We start from the raw sequence: 17,486 nt of genomic DNA, 5'->3' as shown, positions 1-17,486 counted from the left end.
TGGCTTGGAGAACTGTGAGAAATGCTTTCTGAAATGGCATCCAGGCACGTTTCCCTTGTATATATTACTGGCGGGGGAATATGCTCAAGTGCAATTTGGTGCTGGCTGGATAGCTTTAGAAAAATTAATTAAGGGGGTTTTTAGGTTGGATTTCCCCCCAAAAGCAGGCTGTGAGACAATGATTTGGGTCCACACAGTTTATCTGGGTAATGACCTTAGGTGGGGAGCATGAGGAAGGAAGTCAACAGAGGATTTATTAATGAACAGGTTATCACTCTAGATAATAGGGGCTCAATCCCCCTGTGTAGAACACACATAGCGTTGTCCCATCTAAGACATGAGGAAGCTGGACTATTCAGCTACCAACTCCTGTCACTGGCTGGTTAAGGACTGCTTCCATGGTGTTCTCTACACAGATCTTTCCGCCTTCCCCAGTGCAGCTGACTAACCATATACAGACACTCAGAGAATAAGGGAAAAGCAGAGACATTACTTTGCCAACAATGGTCCGTCTAGTCAAGGCTATGGTTTTTCCAGTGGTCATGTATGGATGTGAGAGTTGGACTGTGAAGAAGGCTGAGTGCCGAAGAATTGATGCTTTTGAACTGTGGTGTTGGAGAAGACTCTTGAGAGTCCCTTGGACTGCAAGAAGATCCAACCAGTCCATTCTGAAGGAGATCAGTCCTGGGTGTTCTTTGGAAGGAATGATGCTAAAGCTGAAACTCCAGTACTTTGGCCACCTCATGCGAAGAGTTGACTCATTGGAAAAGACTCTGATGCTGGGGGGCAGGAGGAGAAGGGGACGACAGAGGATGAGATGGCTGGATGACATCACTGACTCGATGGACGTGAGTCTGACTGAACTCCGGGAGTTGGTGATGGACAAGGGAGGCCTAGCATGCTGTGATTCATGGGTTCGCAAAGAGTCGGACACGACTGAGCGACTGAACTGAACTGAACTGGACCCAAGCATCTGCTAAAGAAGTTATGTAATATCTTCCCTGAAAGCCTTTGAAAATACATAGGCCTCTGATAAGACTATTTAAAATCCATTACTTTTGAGAAATGGCAAACACGAATGTCAGAATTGTTATAATTTTAAGATTCTAGACTTCTAAAAAATGTTAAATGCCATTGATAAATAAAAGCAAGCTTTGGCTATGAAGAAATAATTTTTATTCTTATGTAAAGTCAAACATCCATGACTTAAGATAATATTTAGCATTTTATGAAATAAAGACTTCATATTTCTATATACTCAATCTCTCACCCTAAAGTCATATTTTCAAACATTTTGGATACATCAGCCATCTTTAATGTACAAGCTTACAATTTTCCTTTGGATTTTATTTTATAATTTTGACATCATGTGATAAAGAAATGAATCAAAGAAAAATAAATATTTTATATCATTTATATCATTAGGCTATTAAATTATATTAGTTATGTACTTAATGTATGTAACAATGTTGGTATTGCTCTCCATACATAAAAGTGAATTTAAAGGTTTTCTCTCATACAAGTGTTGCTTGCTTCTTAATGTACTTCATAAAATTATTGAAACAGTTGACTTGATTTTAAGTAAAGATTTTCAAAGACATATTATTATAGTATTGATTTTGAGATTGTATCTATTTTAATTCACATATCATAACCTCAGCTTTGCTTTTGCTGACAGTTCTAATTAAAGATGTTTTTCACACCTCCCACTTCACCACACAACATGTACCTTCATGCATTATTTTGTTTGATTTTGTCCATGTTAATTATCCCTATCTGAAATAATTTTTACTTACAAGTTACTTTCTATATCCACTCACTATTATTATATACATTTTACAGTGGCATACATTTTACAATGGCAGAGATTTTTCTTGTTTATATAATATCCTCAGTGTCTACAACATTGCCAAGTTCTTAAAATGTTCTTAAAGTATTTGAATGAGTAAATAAAATGATGAATGAATAAATGTTCTAAAAGTATCTAAAATAGTAGGCATGTATTGCATGTCTTTGATTACATTTCTTTTTACATCCATTTGTTAAATAAAAAAGAGAAAGAGTCAAAAAAAAAATACATTCAGCATTGAATATTTTTAAAAAGTGTGTTGTGAAGAATTAACGTTGTTAAAATGTCCATAAAATCCCAGGCAATCTATGAATTCAATCCAATTCCTATCAAAATTCCAATGACTTTTTTTTAATAGAAAATTTTCTAAAAATCATAAAATTCACTTGGAACCACAAAAGACCTTGAATAGCCAAAGCAATCTTGAGAAAGAAGAACAAAGAAGGTATCATACCTCCTGAGTTAAATCTGTACTTAAAAGCTATAGTAATCAAAACAGTGAAGTAGTGTCATAAAAACAGATACAGAATGAAACAGTAATAGAAAGTGCAGAAATAAATCTATGCTTATATAGTCAACTAATGGTAAAGAATCCACCTGCCAATTCAGGAGATGTAAGTCCGATTCCTGGGTCGGGAAGATCTCGTGGAGAAGGAAATGGCAACCCACTCTAGTATTCTTGCCTGGGAAATCCCATGGATAGAGGAGCCTGGTGGGCTACAGTCCATGGGGTTGCAAAAGGGTCAGACATGACTTAGCCACTAAACAACAACAACATTTGACAAGACAGCTACGAGTGCTCACTGGAGAAGATAGTATCGTCAATAAATGGCTGGGAAAACCAGCAAAATATGCAAAATAATGAAATTAAATCCCTATCTTATGCCACTCATGAAAATTAACTCAAAATGGATTAAAGACTTAAATGTAAGTGCCAGTCCATAAAACTCCTGGCAGAAAACTGAAAAGGTTTCTTAACACTGATCAGAATGACATCAAACTAAAAATATTTTGCACAGAAAACTAAATTATCAGAAAAATTAAAATACAACCCATGGAATGGGGGAAAATATCTGTAAACCACATATCTGATAAGGGGTTAATATCCAAATTATATAAAGAACTCACACAACTCAATAGCAAAAAACAATTAACCCAATTTTAAAATGGGCAAAGGAGCTGAATGGCCTTTTCTTCCAAAGAACATATTCAAATGGAAAACAGTACATGAAAAGGTGCCTGATATCACCAATCATCAAGGAAATGCAAATCAAAAAGAGTTGTCACCTACATGTTTAAATGGCTACCATCAAAAAGAGGAGACACCAATCACCAGTGAGGATGTGGGAAAAGGCGAACCCTGTACACCAAGGGTCCCCAGCCTCCAATATCTAATGCCTGATGATTTGAGGTGGAATTGATTTAATAATAATAGAAATAAAGTACACAATAAATGTAATGCACTTCAATCATTCCAAAACCATCCCCTGTACCCTAGTCTATGGAAAAACTGTCTTCCATGAAATCAGTCCCTTGTGCCAAAAAGGTGCACTGTTGGTGGGAATGTAAATTGGTGCAGCCACTATGGAAAAAAAAATGAAGGTTCCTTAAATTAACAATAGAATTGCCATATCAAGTTCGACACAGAGGGCCAGATACTGAAAAGCTGGAAATGAGCCAGGGTAAGGCAGGAAGTCTATGACTGGCATATACCTGCTCAGAAACCAACTCACCAGCAGGTCAGAGTACCACTTGAAGAGAGGATCTCTATGCTGTCAGACGGTCACCCTCCAGTTGACTCAAGAAACAGGCCTGCTGAGCCAATAATGTCAACATCACAGTTTGTAAATCACTTCTATTTAGATGCTGTCTAGCACATTACAAAGTTCTTTAACACACACAGACTCATTTCATTCTTTAGATATGCAGAGCATATCCCTTTTTACTGGAGTGGAAACCCTGATTTCCAAGAGATTAAATAAATTCCTCATGGGGAGCCAAATAGTGACAGAACTAGAGGACAAACTTTTATTTCAAAGAATAAAGATCAGGGCAAAAGGAAGTGAGAGAGAGGAGATAATAGGAGAACTAGAGGAGGGAAAGCATGTAACATACTAGAATCTTATAGCCAATCTTAGAATCAGAAGTTTGGATCATCTTCGTGACTATAGCGGTGCGGCAAGGAGAAGAGTTGCATGAAGTTTGAAGTGGCAATGGTATGATATAAAAACAGTATCTATGAAGCCTCTAGTTGGTGGCTGGAAGGAAGGGGAAAATGTCCAGAGACTCTACTTCCTGCTTGAATTTCTTCAGCAGCATCATACTGCCTACATTAGGTTGAAGGAAACCACTGGGCATGGTTTTCAAGACCTCTCAGACAGGCCTGCAACTCGGGAGCCATATCAAATCAACACATTGCCTCAGCACTCCTTTTCCAGCCCTCCAGCAATGCTCTGGCTGCCCAATCTACTTATCACCCCAGCCACGCTTCTCACTCATTCTGTTTCTTCTGCATGGAATATGCTTTACAACTTCTTTCCAACCCTCCACCTATACATTCAGCTCAAAAGTCACTTTGCTTGATGAAGTACCACCTCACACTGGTAAGAATGGCTAACATTAAAAAGTCTGAATAACATGCTGGAGAAGGTATGGAAAAAAGGGAATGCCCCTATACTGTTGTTAGGAAGGTAAGTTGGTACAGCCAGGATGGAAAACAGTATGAAGGTTCCTCAGAAAACTAAAAATAGAATTACCATATGATTGAACTCCTGGGACTATATCCAGACAAAACTATAATTCAAAAAGATCCATGCATTCCAATGTTCATAGCAGCATTATTCACAATAGCCAAGACATGGAAACAACCTTAATGTCCATGACCGATGAATGGATAAAGAATATGTGGTCCATATAAACAATGTAATTCAGCCATCAGAAAGAATGGAATAATGCCATTTGAACCAACATGGATACAACTAGGGATTATCAGTTTGGGCTTCCCTGGTGGCTCAAACGGTAAAGAATCTGCCTGCAATGCAGGAGACCTGGGTTCAAGCCCTGGGTCAGGAAGATCTCCTGGAGGAAGAAATGGCAACCCACCCCGGTATTCTTGTCTTGAGAATTCCATGGACAGAGATATCCATGGCAGACTATATAGTCCATGGGATCACAAACAGTCGGACACAGCCAAGTGACTAACACACACACAAGGATTATCATACTAGGTGAGGTCAAGTCAGAAAGAGAAAGACAAATACCATATAGTACTTATATATGTAATCTAAAATATGGCACAAGTAAACCTATAAATTAAACAGAAACGGACTCACAGATACAGCCTTGTGGCTGCCAAGGGGGAGAGGGGTGGGGAGGGGTGGACTGGGAGTCTGGGATTAGTAGATGCAAAATATCACACACAGACTGGATAAACAACAGGATCCTACTGTATAGCACAGAGAACTATGTTCAGTACTTTGTAATAAGTCATAATGGAAAAAGAATTAAAAAGAATGTCTATATATATGCATCACTGAGTCACTTTGCTGTACAGCAGACATTAACATTATACAACTATATTCAATTAAAATTTTTTTTTAAGTCACTTTGCTGGGAAAGATTTTTCTGACTCTCTTCTTTCCCGATCCTCATCTCAGCCCTAATAGCATCACTGCAAATGCATTTACATGTAGCATGGTACTTACTTACTCTATTTAATTGATTCTAACATGTATACTCAAATTTTACAATTGACAGCATGAGAGTTAATTTGACATTCTTTTTCCTTGGTGGTAGATAAAATAGTGCATCTTAAAATCGATGGTTTCTTAAGTTCGATAAAATTTATTTGTACATATTTGTAACATTATTTCTGGCCTGAGATTAAAAAGACCCTGAAGTCTTTGATCATTTCTTATTGATTTTATATCCCTGTTGCCTGTCACATTGCTCTGTATATCATAGGCTCTTCGTAACTGTTTGTTAAGTAAACAAATGAAAAACACTGATCTTTAAATCAGTAAGTTAAAGAAGTGCCACTGTTCTGTACTGGAATCTAAGAAAGATGACTGTGATAAGCCCTTTCATCGCATCTCAAAGTGTCAGCTTACATAAGTGAGTGAAGGTTCCAAGGTCTGTTGACCCTGTTACATCATTTGACTGAAAATTATAACTCCCTTCCTTGTATATCATATCTCCCTGAGGCTCCCTGGAATTTACGTTAAACCTCCAAATCTCTTGGCAGGACATCATGGTTTAAGATAATGGACCTAGAGCTGTAAATGTAAACAGGTTGTGAAATGCCTGATCAGTGGAATCAGGCAGATCTGAAATGAAGTCCAGGTTTTAATATTTATCAGCACATGACCTTGTTGTTTAACCACCTTGAACCTCAATTTTATCCTTTATAAAATGGGGATAATATAACTCATCCTTAAGGATAATTATCGGGATTAATTACATTATCAAAGATAAAACATCTGATATGGGGCCTGGTGCAGAAATGTATTCAATCAGTTTCAGAACTGTCCTTATGCCCTCAGCAACTGACACATAACAGAATGAACAAAAAAGTAATGAATGAGAATAATCCACATGGTCAAGTGAGCAACATGGACCTTGAAATCCTGGCAAAATCAAATTAATGATGTACTGAGCTAACGGTCCACATTCGTGATGTTAAAAAGCCATGGACATCAATTTCTACAGAAGATTTATTCTACTCGGTGTTCTATCCATTTATCTTCACGTATGAGTGAGTCATCTTAAATTTGGATCTGATTTTGCCTCATCTTCCTATTTATCAAAACATTTTTTAACATAATGACATAAATTTATGACAATTAGACCATATATTTTCCCATGGAGCATAATTTTGGAAACTAGTCTATTGTTTTTGCTTCCAGGTACTGTGATTCACTGTATAACTATCCTTAGCTCCCATTAGCTGTATCTCAGTAAGTCTGTCTTGTTTCCTCTAAACCTTTCCCACAGGCTTTGCATTTTTCCTTTGAACTTTTCCCCCAAACTCAAGAATTCCTAAAAGTTCCTTGACTACATTTCCCTTTCTCTTCTATCGAATACTCCTCTCTGTTGAGTCTCTGGGAAGCGAGGAATTGCTCTGCCAACTGCTGAAGACTAGGCGAGGCATGGAGCACGAGAAGCCCTTCTGAGAGACATTTAGAACTGCAGATGCAAGGCAGGTAGACTGGAGAGATGAGGGAGGAAGGAAAAGGAAAAAAGGCACTGGGGGCTGGTTAAAAGAATTTGGGGAATATTAAAGATGAGTGGGAGAAGCAGTACTTGTGATGGTTTGCTGCCATGCAATGACAAAGAAATTCAGAGCATGAAAGGGGAGTTAGAGTTGTTTATCAATTTCAAGAGAATAAAATGGGAGGATAAGAGATTCTGTTTACACAACAGAGTTTAGCTAAAAGCAAGATGTAAAATGCTAAGTCTTTATCAGATAAGTCTGGCCACACTACAAGGGGAATTTTAGATTATCAGTGCAGGAAGGGGTGAAAACCTCTTTGACTTCAATAATCTAGAAATAGAATCCAGAACAAAGAAACAGACAACTAATACTATTTTCTGATCCTTCGGCTCTTTATGCTCATTCTGTAAACTTTACTACTCTTTAGGGCCTAACTCTAGTCCCCCAAATCTACATGGATTGATGGCTACCTGGTCCAAATGCTCTTATCAAGACATAGTCTTTTCTACACTTCTTAGAGACACCACTTTCAAATAGACTTTCTCCAAAAGCCCTATGCTTTGGTTAACAGGTTTCAGCGCTCTCATCGCCAGGCATTTGAATGAGATTAGCTCATAGATCCAGATGATGAATCCTGTTCTGTCATGTTGTTTTTAGGCAAAAGTTGAAAGAGAAAGCTTTGAAGAATGTGCAGAAACCCAACTATGAAATTCTGATAGCCTTAGGGCAGAGAGACTTAACACAAAGAAATAATCATCATTCATTCAAAGAGCACTCATGGGCTTGGTGGAAAGATCAATGCCAAAATTCTGTGATTAATTAGAATTGCTGAAGAAGCTAGGAAAAAAGGCACCATGAGTTCTTGGTTTAATCAAAGACAGACCAATTCAAATAAACTGTCCGAGAGTCAACAGTTTCTGGTCAAGTTCTGATGAGCCTCATTGCTATTTGGAATTATAAGACTTCGCCGTCATTCTGAAAAAGATTTCATCCTCATCCTGAAAAAAATATGCCTGACTGGACATTATTGATTTGAGAAGATGTCAATTATTTTACTCCACGAAAGTGATTTATGAGATCTGAGAGTTGTGATATTTAGGTTTCCTTGCCTGAGAGATGTCATTTCACAATAACCTCCTGAGATGGTAAGGACCACTACATATGTGACTGGTAATTTTTCTAGAGGTGAATAAGGGTAAATTATCAAGAACAGGGATAAAATAGTTTATATGAAGGATTACCTAACTAATTACATTGATAGGGCACCTCTGCTTCTTTATTGCAGACAAAGCTGATGTACCATAGGTCAACCTACCAGAGACTTACTCTGGCAGAGAGAAGAGGTACCTGGATGGCATTTTAATCACAGACAAGGCTGATTACTGGGTTCAGAAAGAACCACAGCTTCTCTTCCTCACATTTCCAAGGAGTCTTTTAGGGGAGACAGAACTAACATACCATAAATAGAAAAATAAATTATTCCACAAAAGGCTTTAAGAGGTAAGTTGCATTATATAGTTGTTGCAGCCCCGGTTTTCTCTGTTGGGCATGGGAAAAGGATGTACATTATGTCACAGATTCCTTAAAGTTTTGACTAAATTGAAAGTCAACTTTATAGAACGTGACTGACTATGGAGCTTGAACTTGCCACCATTCCTGAAATCGTCTCTAACATATCACCATGATATGTGAAGGAATTAAAACAGTGTACTTTGTGAACTCGAAACCAGACTTCCTGCTTCTCAAAGGATGGAAATACCTCTTAGTTCAATCGCGTTTCTAGCAACATAGCTAAATATGATTTGAATATGATCCCAATTCTGCTCACTTTCCTGAATAACCCCAACAAATGAAGTATGTGTATGTATAGACAGGACTTGTGAAGTCCGAAAAGCCAGACACAGTGGGAGAGACATGCAATTCCAGTAAAACAAACTATATGGTTAATTAAATATAGATGTTCTCTATTGATCTCTCCACTAATAGCTGAAAATTTCTACACATGTCTTTGGCTAATTAACAATTAGTTTGGGGTGACTCATATGACATTCTACATACTACACATCTTTCTCACCTGTTGCTGAGATGAATCCTTAAGCTTTTATTGATGGACTTAAGGTTCACGCCCTTTTATGGACTTACAAGCCCATTAAACAAAAGATGTAGCTCTGTGAGAACATTGCATGTTGTAAAGTGGTCCTATGAGTGCACTATTATTTTTCTTTTCCATGCCAGAACAAGATAAAAAGCAAATCCAAGGAATCGTTTCATGGAAGAACTGTATATAAAATTGAAAGGGAACCTCTCTTTTACTATCAACCAAGTCATCACATTGCCAAGCCAAGTGCTACTCTCCCATCCAGCCACTTGTTTAGTCCTTATTTTTTCATAGTTCTTTCCCCAAAAGTCAAGACGATGTAGATATGCAGATATATGAAAATATACAGATTTGCTCACCATTTCAGAAACCATCACTCTCTTCCTAAGAGAAGCTCATAACCATGAAAATGAACAAGGATAGCCAAGATCTGCTTAACTTAGCGTTCTAAGAGTGGAAACCCCTGAAAAAATTTCTACTTTTTGTATAGTTATAATCGTTATGTGATACAGAATGAACATTCTATAAGTAAATCAGCAAGTTGAACTGGAACCTTGATGCATTGATTTAGGACAATTACAGAAATGAAAGTAGGCTATTGAGGCCAAATTTCATCCAACTCTGTTTTAGTAGTATTGCAATACTATGATTTGATGAAACAAAGGAAAAAAACTGCTTTCAAAAATAGATGGAAGTTTTATATGAAGACTTAGCATGAGTTTACGGTATTCATAAATATAAACCCTAGATTTATTATTGTTGAGGTTATAAAGACTCAATAACATGTGTTTGCTGCTTCCCTCACCTTAAAGTAATAACAATTTTATTATAAAGCCTGGTTTGGCTGTGAGCAAAAAAACTGAAGACTTGGATCATAGAAAAATGATGTGCTGGCTTTCATCACTTTCTCATAACTCATGAATATTAACTTTTTCCAAAAGATTACTACCCTTGGGAATTTGAGTTAGTCTTTTCCAAATCTATTATTTTGTATGTATTGTTTTTTCTCTCATTAAAAGAAGGCAACTGAGACTATTCAAATAAAATCAGATTTAAAAAAATAAAGGTAAAAAAGCCATTTCTAAGTTTTATCAACCCCACTGCACATATGCAAGCTGAAGCTAAAATAAGCAAAACTCATAAATTCAGTACTAATGACATGGCACTATTTGATAGATCCCAATAATTGCTTCTATTGTGTCTTTAATTCCCCTCTTAAATTATCTTCACATGTAAACAGGTTATATTTGTCTTCATTATCTTCACTGTTTGCACACACTGAAAGCCAGTTTTCTCTGTTGCTGGTAAAAAGAATGGTGGTTTGTCCACATCGGAAGTTGGCCATTATCTGCAATACCAGATCATTGACAAAGAGGACTTGAAGGGTCCTGTGTTACTTCTGCATTAGTGTTGTTCTCCTGGCAAGCAGACAACTTCATCAGAGAAGTCAGCCAAGGAGAGTCTTTAAATGGAAGTTGTGCATACGAGGAGCAAATGCATTTTAAAAAGTTGCTGACGGGCATGAAATGCTTTGATCTGAAGATGGAAAACTCCAAAGCAGGAAGGATTTGGGCCATTTTGAGTCTGATTGACTCTGTGGTTTCTCTGAGCAGTAATTCCATGGGCTAAAATAAATGCAGAAATGGTATTTTGAGACCACAGCTGTGGAGGGGAGTGTGGTGAATTTCAATGAAAATCCAGTTGAATTATGAAGTTCAGATTTTATAATAGCAAGGGACATGAGAGAAGTAATATTGTTTCCTGAAATTTCACTGCTTTTATTTAAGAGGTTGAAAAAGAGAAAATCCTATTTATTTATTCTTGGGAAAAAGGAAAAATGTTGAATCCCTATTGCCTAGAACCAAGTGGCAGATGCTCTGAAGATCAATAAGATGATCTTATTCTTTTTAAAATTTACATGTTGGAAAGAGGTAATTTAATGAATAATGACAAAGGTCAAGATCAGAGATAGGCAAGCATACTCACGAGTAATAATTTCTTACTTTACTATCTTTGCAAACAGATTTCTTACACTGATCAGTCAATGACCAATCAATTTCATAGAAAGCTCATTTCAGTGAGCAATGATTACATGCAAATATGGTATCAACTTTTACTAACACAAAAAGAGAAAAATTAAGAATACTCGAGCAATAATTGAATCACTTTGCTATACACCTAAAACTGACACAACATTGTAAATCAAATATACCCCAATATAAAAAAAATTTTTAAAGAATTTAAAAAGAATAGTCAAGCAGAACTTTAAACATAAACAGTATTTTCTACAGGGAGTAATGATGGGATGGACTGAGGTTAAATGAGCTTAGGTATGTTATGAGACCTCAGAAATTTTAACAGTAAAGCATTCATTTTAATAGAGTCAAAAGGACTGGACCAAATGGAATAATAAATAGAATAGCATAATTGTTAAGAATGCAGCCTCCTGCATTGGGTTTTGAATTCTGGCTCTGCAGAACTTATTAGATGTATGGCCTTGGACAAGACTCTTCAATACTCTGTCTTAATTGTCTTAGCTATAAAATGATATTTTAATAAAACTTTCTTCAAAGGTTTACTATAAGTATTAATAAGTTAATAATTATTTAATAAGTGAATAAGTGTAAAGTTCTTGGAATAGTACTTAACACCCAGTAAGCATTCAAGAAATACTAGTTATTATTAGCAGACATGCAGGATAGTAAAAAGAACAGCAAACTGTAAGTTAGGCATTAGGCTATGGCTCTTCAACTAGTTAAATTCCCAAGATCTCATATCAGCCAGCTGTACAATGAAAGAGTTGGGTTAAATGATCTCTAAAGTTCCTTTTAACTTTAAAAAATACTGTTTTATTGTATTGAAACACAAAAGACCCCAAATAGTCAAAGTAATCTTAAGAAGGAAAAATGGAGCTGGAAGATCAATCTCCCTGATTTCAGACTATACTACAAAGCTACAGTAATCAAAACAGTATGGTACTGTCACAAAAACAAAATATAGATGAATGGACACAGGAGAGAAAGTCCAGCAATAAATCCATGTACCTATGGTCACCTAATCCTTGACAAAGGAGGAAGGAATATATAATGGTGATAAGACAGTCTCTTCAATAAGGGGTGCTGTGAAAATCAGACAACTACATGTTGTCTGATGAAATAATGAAATTAGAACACTCCCTAATACCATACACAAAAGTAAACTCAAAATGGATTAAAGAGCTAAGTTTAAGACCAGATACTATAAAACTCACAGAGGAAAACATAGAACACCCTGCCTATAAATTACAGCAAGATCTCCTATGATTCATTAATGAAAATAAAAACAAAAATAAATAAAAGGGACCTGATTAAACTTATAAGCTTTTGCAAGCAAGGAAAGCTATAAATGAAACAAAAAGACAACCTTCCAAATGGAAGAAAATATTTGCTAATGAAGCAACTGACAAGGGATTAATCTTCAAAATATACAAACAGCTCATGCAGCTCAATACCAATAACAAAAAACCCTATCAAAAAATGGGTGGAAGATCTAAACAGACATTTCTCCAAAGAAGACATACAAATGGCTAAAAAAAAAAAAAATCATTAAAAGATGTTCAACATCAGGAGTTATTAGAGAAATGCAAATTGAAAGTACAATGAGATATTACCTCACACTTATTAGAATGGCCATCATCAAAAACCTACAAATAATAAATGCTGGAGAGAGTGTAGAGAAAAGGGAATCCTCCTATGCTGTTAATGGGAATGTACCCTGCTACAGCCACTATGTGGAGAAGGCAATGGCAACCCACTCCAGTACTGTTGCCCGGAAAATCCCATGGGCGGAGGAGCCTGGTAGGCTGCAATTCATGGGATTGCGAAGAGTAGGACATGACTGAGTGACTTCACTTTCACAGCCACTATGTAGAACAGTAAAACTAAAAATACTAAAAATAGAGCTACCGTACAATCTAGCAATCCCACTTCTGAGCATATACCTGAAGAAAATCACAATTCACAAGGATACATGTACCCCCAAAATTAATTGTAGCACTATTTACAATAGCCAGGATGTGGATCAAACTAAATTTCCATTGACAGAGGAATGGATAAAGAAGATGTATATATGTATATTGTATATATATTACTCAGCCATAAAATATGAAATAATGCCATTTGCAGCAATATGGATGAACCTAGATATTGTCATACTGAGTGAAGTCAAATAGAAAGACATATATCATACAATATTGCTTACATGTGGAATCTAACTGTTACAAAGAACTTATTTGCAAAACAGAAATAGAGTCACAGGTATATAAAACAAATTTACGGTTACAAGGGGGTGAAGGGAGGGAGGGATAAATTGGGAAACGAGGATTGACATATACAGACTACTATATATTAAATAGACTACTAATAAGTACCTACTATATAGCACAGGGGACTCTACTCAATACTCTGTAATGAGGTATGTGGGAAAAGAACTGTAAAAAGAGTATGGAACAGTCTTATGGACTCTGTGGGAGAGGGAGAGGGTGGGATGATTTGGGAGAATGGCATTGAAACATGTAAAATATCATGTATGAAATGAGATGCCAGTCCAGGTTCGATGCATGATACTGTATGCTTGGGGCTGGTGCACTGGGACGACCCAAAGGGATGGTATGGGGAGGGAGGAGGGAGGAGGGTTCAGGATGGGGAGCACATGTATACCTGTGATGGATTCATTTTGATATTTGGCAAAACTAATACAATTATGTAAAGTTTAAAAATAAAATAAAATTTTAAAAAAAAGAGTAAGTGTATGTGTCTGTATAAGTGATTCACTTTGCTGTACATCTGAAACTAACACATTGTAAATCAATTATACTCCAATAAAATTTTTTTTAAAGTTTATGTAGCCAAAGTAAGTGTTTCTGCAACAAATGTGAGTAGTCCATATAAACTATATCTAATGTGTTCATTTTACTGTTAGTTGTATTTTGAACATGTTTAAGAATAAATGCCTATATAGGTAGAAATAACTGTCTTATTTTTTCAAGTTTTACTGAGATACAATAGACATATAACACTGCATTAGTGTGTACAACATAATGCTTTGATATGTGTATATGTTATAAAATGATTATCACACTAAGTTAAGGTATGTGCATGCTCAGTCGCTCAGTCATGTCTGTCTCTTTGCAACCCCATGGAATGTAGCCCGCCAGGCCCCTCCGTCCATAGGATTTTTCAGGCAAGAATAGTGGAGTGGGTTGTCATTTCCTCCTCCAGGGGAATTTCCTCACTCAGGGATCAAATCTGTGTCTCCCGCATCTCCTGCATTGGCAGCAAATTCTTTACCACTGAGCCACCTGGGAAGCCCCTTACCACCACCACCACCCCATAACAATCCTCCCTTCCTTTCTTGCCCAGATTTCTAGTTCACCCTGGCTAGGAGCAAACTGTGCAACTGAGGTTCCCCAGTCCTATTGTGGGATTCTCTCTTGGAGAAAGTTGTTCATGAGATAGGAATAAAGTTTCTTTCCTTTCCCCACAGAGGGAGAAAAGCCCTGGGGGTCAGTGGGTCTGAGGGATCAGCAGCAGCAGACTGGGCAGGGTGTGGGGGAAGGTGAGGCTGACTTAGAGGAGGCCAGCTCCAGAGCTGAGAGCAATGGGGACCACAGGTAGAGAGATGATGATGGCAGCACCGATCAGCAGTGACGACCCAGAGTCAGCCTCTTCCCCTCTGCCTCTGGGGAAGGAGGTTCAGAAGCAAGCCTGGACTCCCTCCTAAACAAGGGAGCACAGCCCAAACACTGAGATACTGGAGATGGCTCTAAAGCTGTCTCACGAGCTGAGAACACCCGAGACACCTTGTGGGAGGTAGAGCCTCTCTTCCTGTGACTCTGCAGAGGCCCACCATCACTTTACTCCATGCTCTCTCTTCCTCTGCTCTCTTCTTGTCAGTGCTCTTTGAAAGACTAACTTTGATATTTGGCAAAACTAATACAATTATGTAAAGTTTAAAAATAAAATAAAATTAAAAAAAAAAAAAAGAAAGAAAGACTAACTTTGTCTTCTCATTGCCCTGAGGCAAATTCCTAGTTGCTATCCAAGGTGAAATAAATCTAACGTTTTAGCCAATAGTTGGATTCCTTAAGGTTTTGGTTTATATAGGATATGATGAATTAAAAAGACAAATATTTATCTGATCATTAATGCTCATTTTATATGGGATAAATAGCCAGGACTATTTTTGTTAGAAGTTATATTGGAATAGTTCTTACTAAATTTAGATACAGAGAGTATTTCTTAGCTCATCTAATATAGTATACATATCATATGGGTAATGATAAATAGTGCAGAAATATGTTAATCACACTGAAATAATTATTAACACAATTCCTTTGTCAATAGTCACTAGGCAACTAAAAACAAACATTAGTTCCCCCAAAGAAGTCACTTACACTAAGCCCTACATCACCAAACTGAGACTTAATTACAGTTTCGACTCTCCCAGATGTGGAATCTCAAACTAATCAGGACTCTTCTGATCACCAGTTCAGTTCAGTTGCTCCATCATGTCTAACTTTTGCGACCCCATGGACTGCAGCATGCCAGGCTTCCCTATCCCTTCACTATCACCTGGAGTTCACTCAAGCTCACGTCCATTGAGTTGGTGACGCCATCCAACCATCTCATCATCTGTCATCCCCTTCTTCCACCTTCAGTCTTGTCCAGCATCAAGGTCTTTTCCAATGAGTCAGTTCTTCGCATCAGGTGGCCAAAGTACTGGAGCTTCAGTTTCAGCATCAGTTCTTCCAATGAATATTCAGGGCTGATTTCCTTTAGGATAGACTGGATGGATCTCCTTGCAGTCCAAGGGACCCTCAAGAATCTTCTCCAACACCACAGTTCAAGAGCACCAATTCTTCAGCGCTCAGTTTTCTTTATACTCCAACTCTCACATCCATACATGACTACTGGAAAAACCAGTAGTCATCAGTTCTTATCACCATCACTTGGGTAATCTGTCTGATAGACCCCCGCCATCTCTTATAAGGAAAGTAACCTTCAATAATCAATCTGATTTTTCCTGGCTTGTACAACATCCTTGTTCCTGCTCCCTTCGGCTGACAAAATCTCTTGCTGTGTATAATTCTTTGCAGCTCCTTTGTATCTGCTAGACTGCATGCTACCTGTTTCATGAATCCCTGAATAAAACCAATACGATCTTTTAAATGTTCTCAGATGAATTTTTTAAAGCAATCATTAATATTTTTAAAGATATAAAATTATTTCACAAACATTCTTTACTTGATTCTCATAACAACATCATGAGGTAAATAATTTTATTCTTATCTACATTTTCTAAAACCTCAGGAAACTGTTCCACAAATGTCAGGACTTTGGAAACATTTTTTATGGCTAGGCTGGGTGCCTAGGCTTAGATCATTCATCAGGTTGTTGGTAGAATCATACTTGAATTTTGGACTTGAAAATTTACTATTATTCAGTTTCAAGATCAGAATACTTTTCAATCACAAAAACATGAAGAATGATCAGTAATAAACTTGATTAGCTAATAAGTGTCATTACCTTTTGCATTTCAACTTCTACCTTCACTCTTTTTAGCTGAATAAAATATTTTCTCTTGACTTCTTTAAGGAAAAAAGCTAACAGATATTACTATGTTAGTCATAAAAATATCACCCTGGATTCTGCAGAGTAAAAATTAGAATGGTATATTGTGAGCAATTAAATTAAGCCAATTATTGTGGGAGAATATTTATTCTTTATATGTATTTTTTGTGTAGAAAGGATTCAAGTAATTTAAATATATATTTTAGAAGTAGAAAAACATTGCCCATAGATTCTTTCTGCCAAGAAGGAGTTTATTTCTCATTTATGTTCACAGCTAACCCTTGAACAATTTGGGTATTAGAGGCACCACCCCTGCATGCAGTTCAAAGTCTAAACATAGAGTCAGCCTTCTGTACCCCTAAATATGTATCTGCAGTTCTGCATCTGCATATTCAACCAGCTGAGCTCCTGTAGAACCATAATATCTGCTATTAAAAGAGAAAAAATAAACACTTGCATGTAAATAGACCCATGTACTTCAAACCTGTGTTGTTCAAGAGTATAAGATTTGACATATCTGATTAATGAATCCTAATGAGGCTTCCCAGGAAGCTCAGTGGTAAAGAATCTGCCTACCAATGCAAGAGATGCAGGAGATGCAGGTTTGATCCCTGGGTGGGGAAGATCCCCTGGGGTAGGAAATGGCAACCCACTACAGTATTCTTGCCTGGAGAATCCCATGGACAGAGGAGCTTGGAGGGCTACAGTCCATGGGGG

Source organism: Bos indicus x Bos taurus, chromosome 4, assembly GCF_003369695.1.
Source record: "Bos indicus x Bos taurus breed Angus x Brahman F1 hybrid chromosome 4, Bos_hybrid_MaternalHap_v2.0, whole genome shotgun sequence".
Taxonomy (NCBI): Eukaryota; Metazoa; Chordata; class Mammalia; order Artiodactyla; family Bovidae; genus Bos; species Bos indicus x Bos taurus.
Note: the sequence above shows the minus strand (reverse complement) of the source record.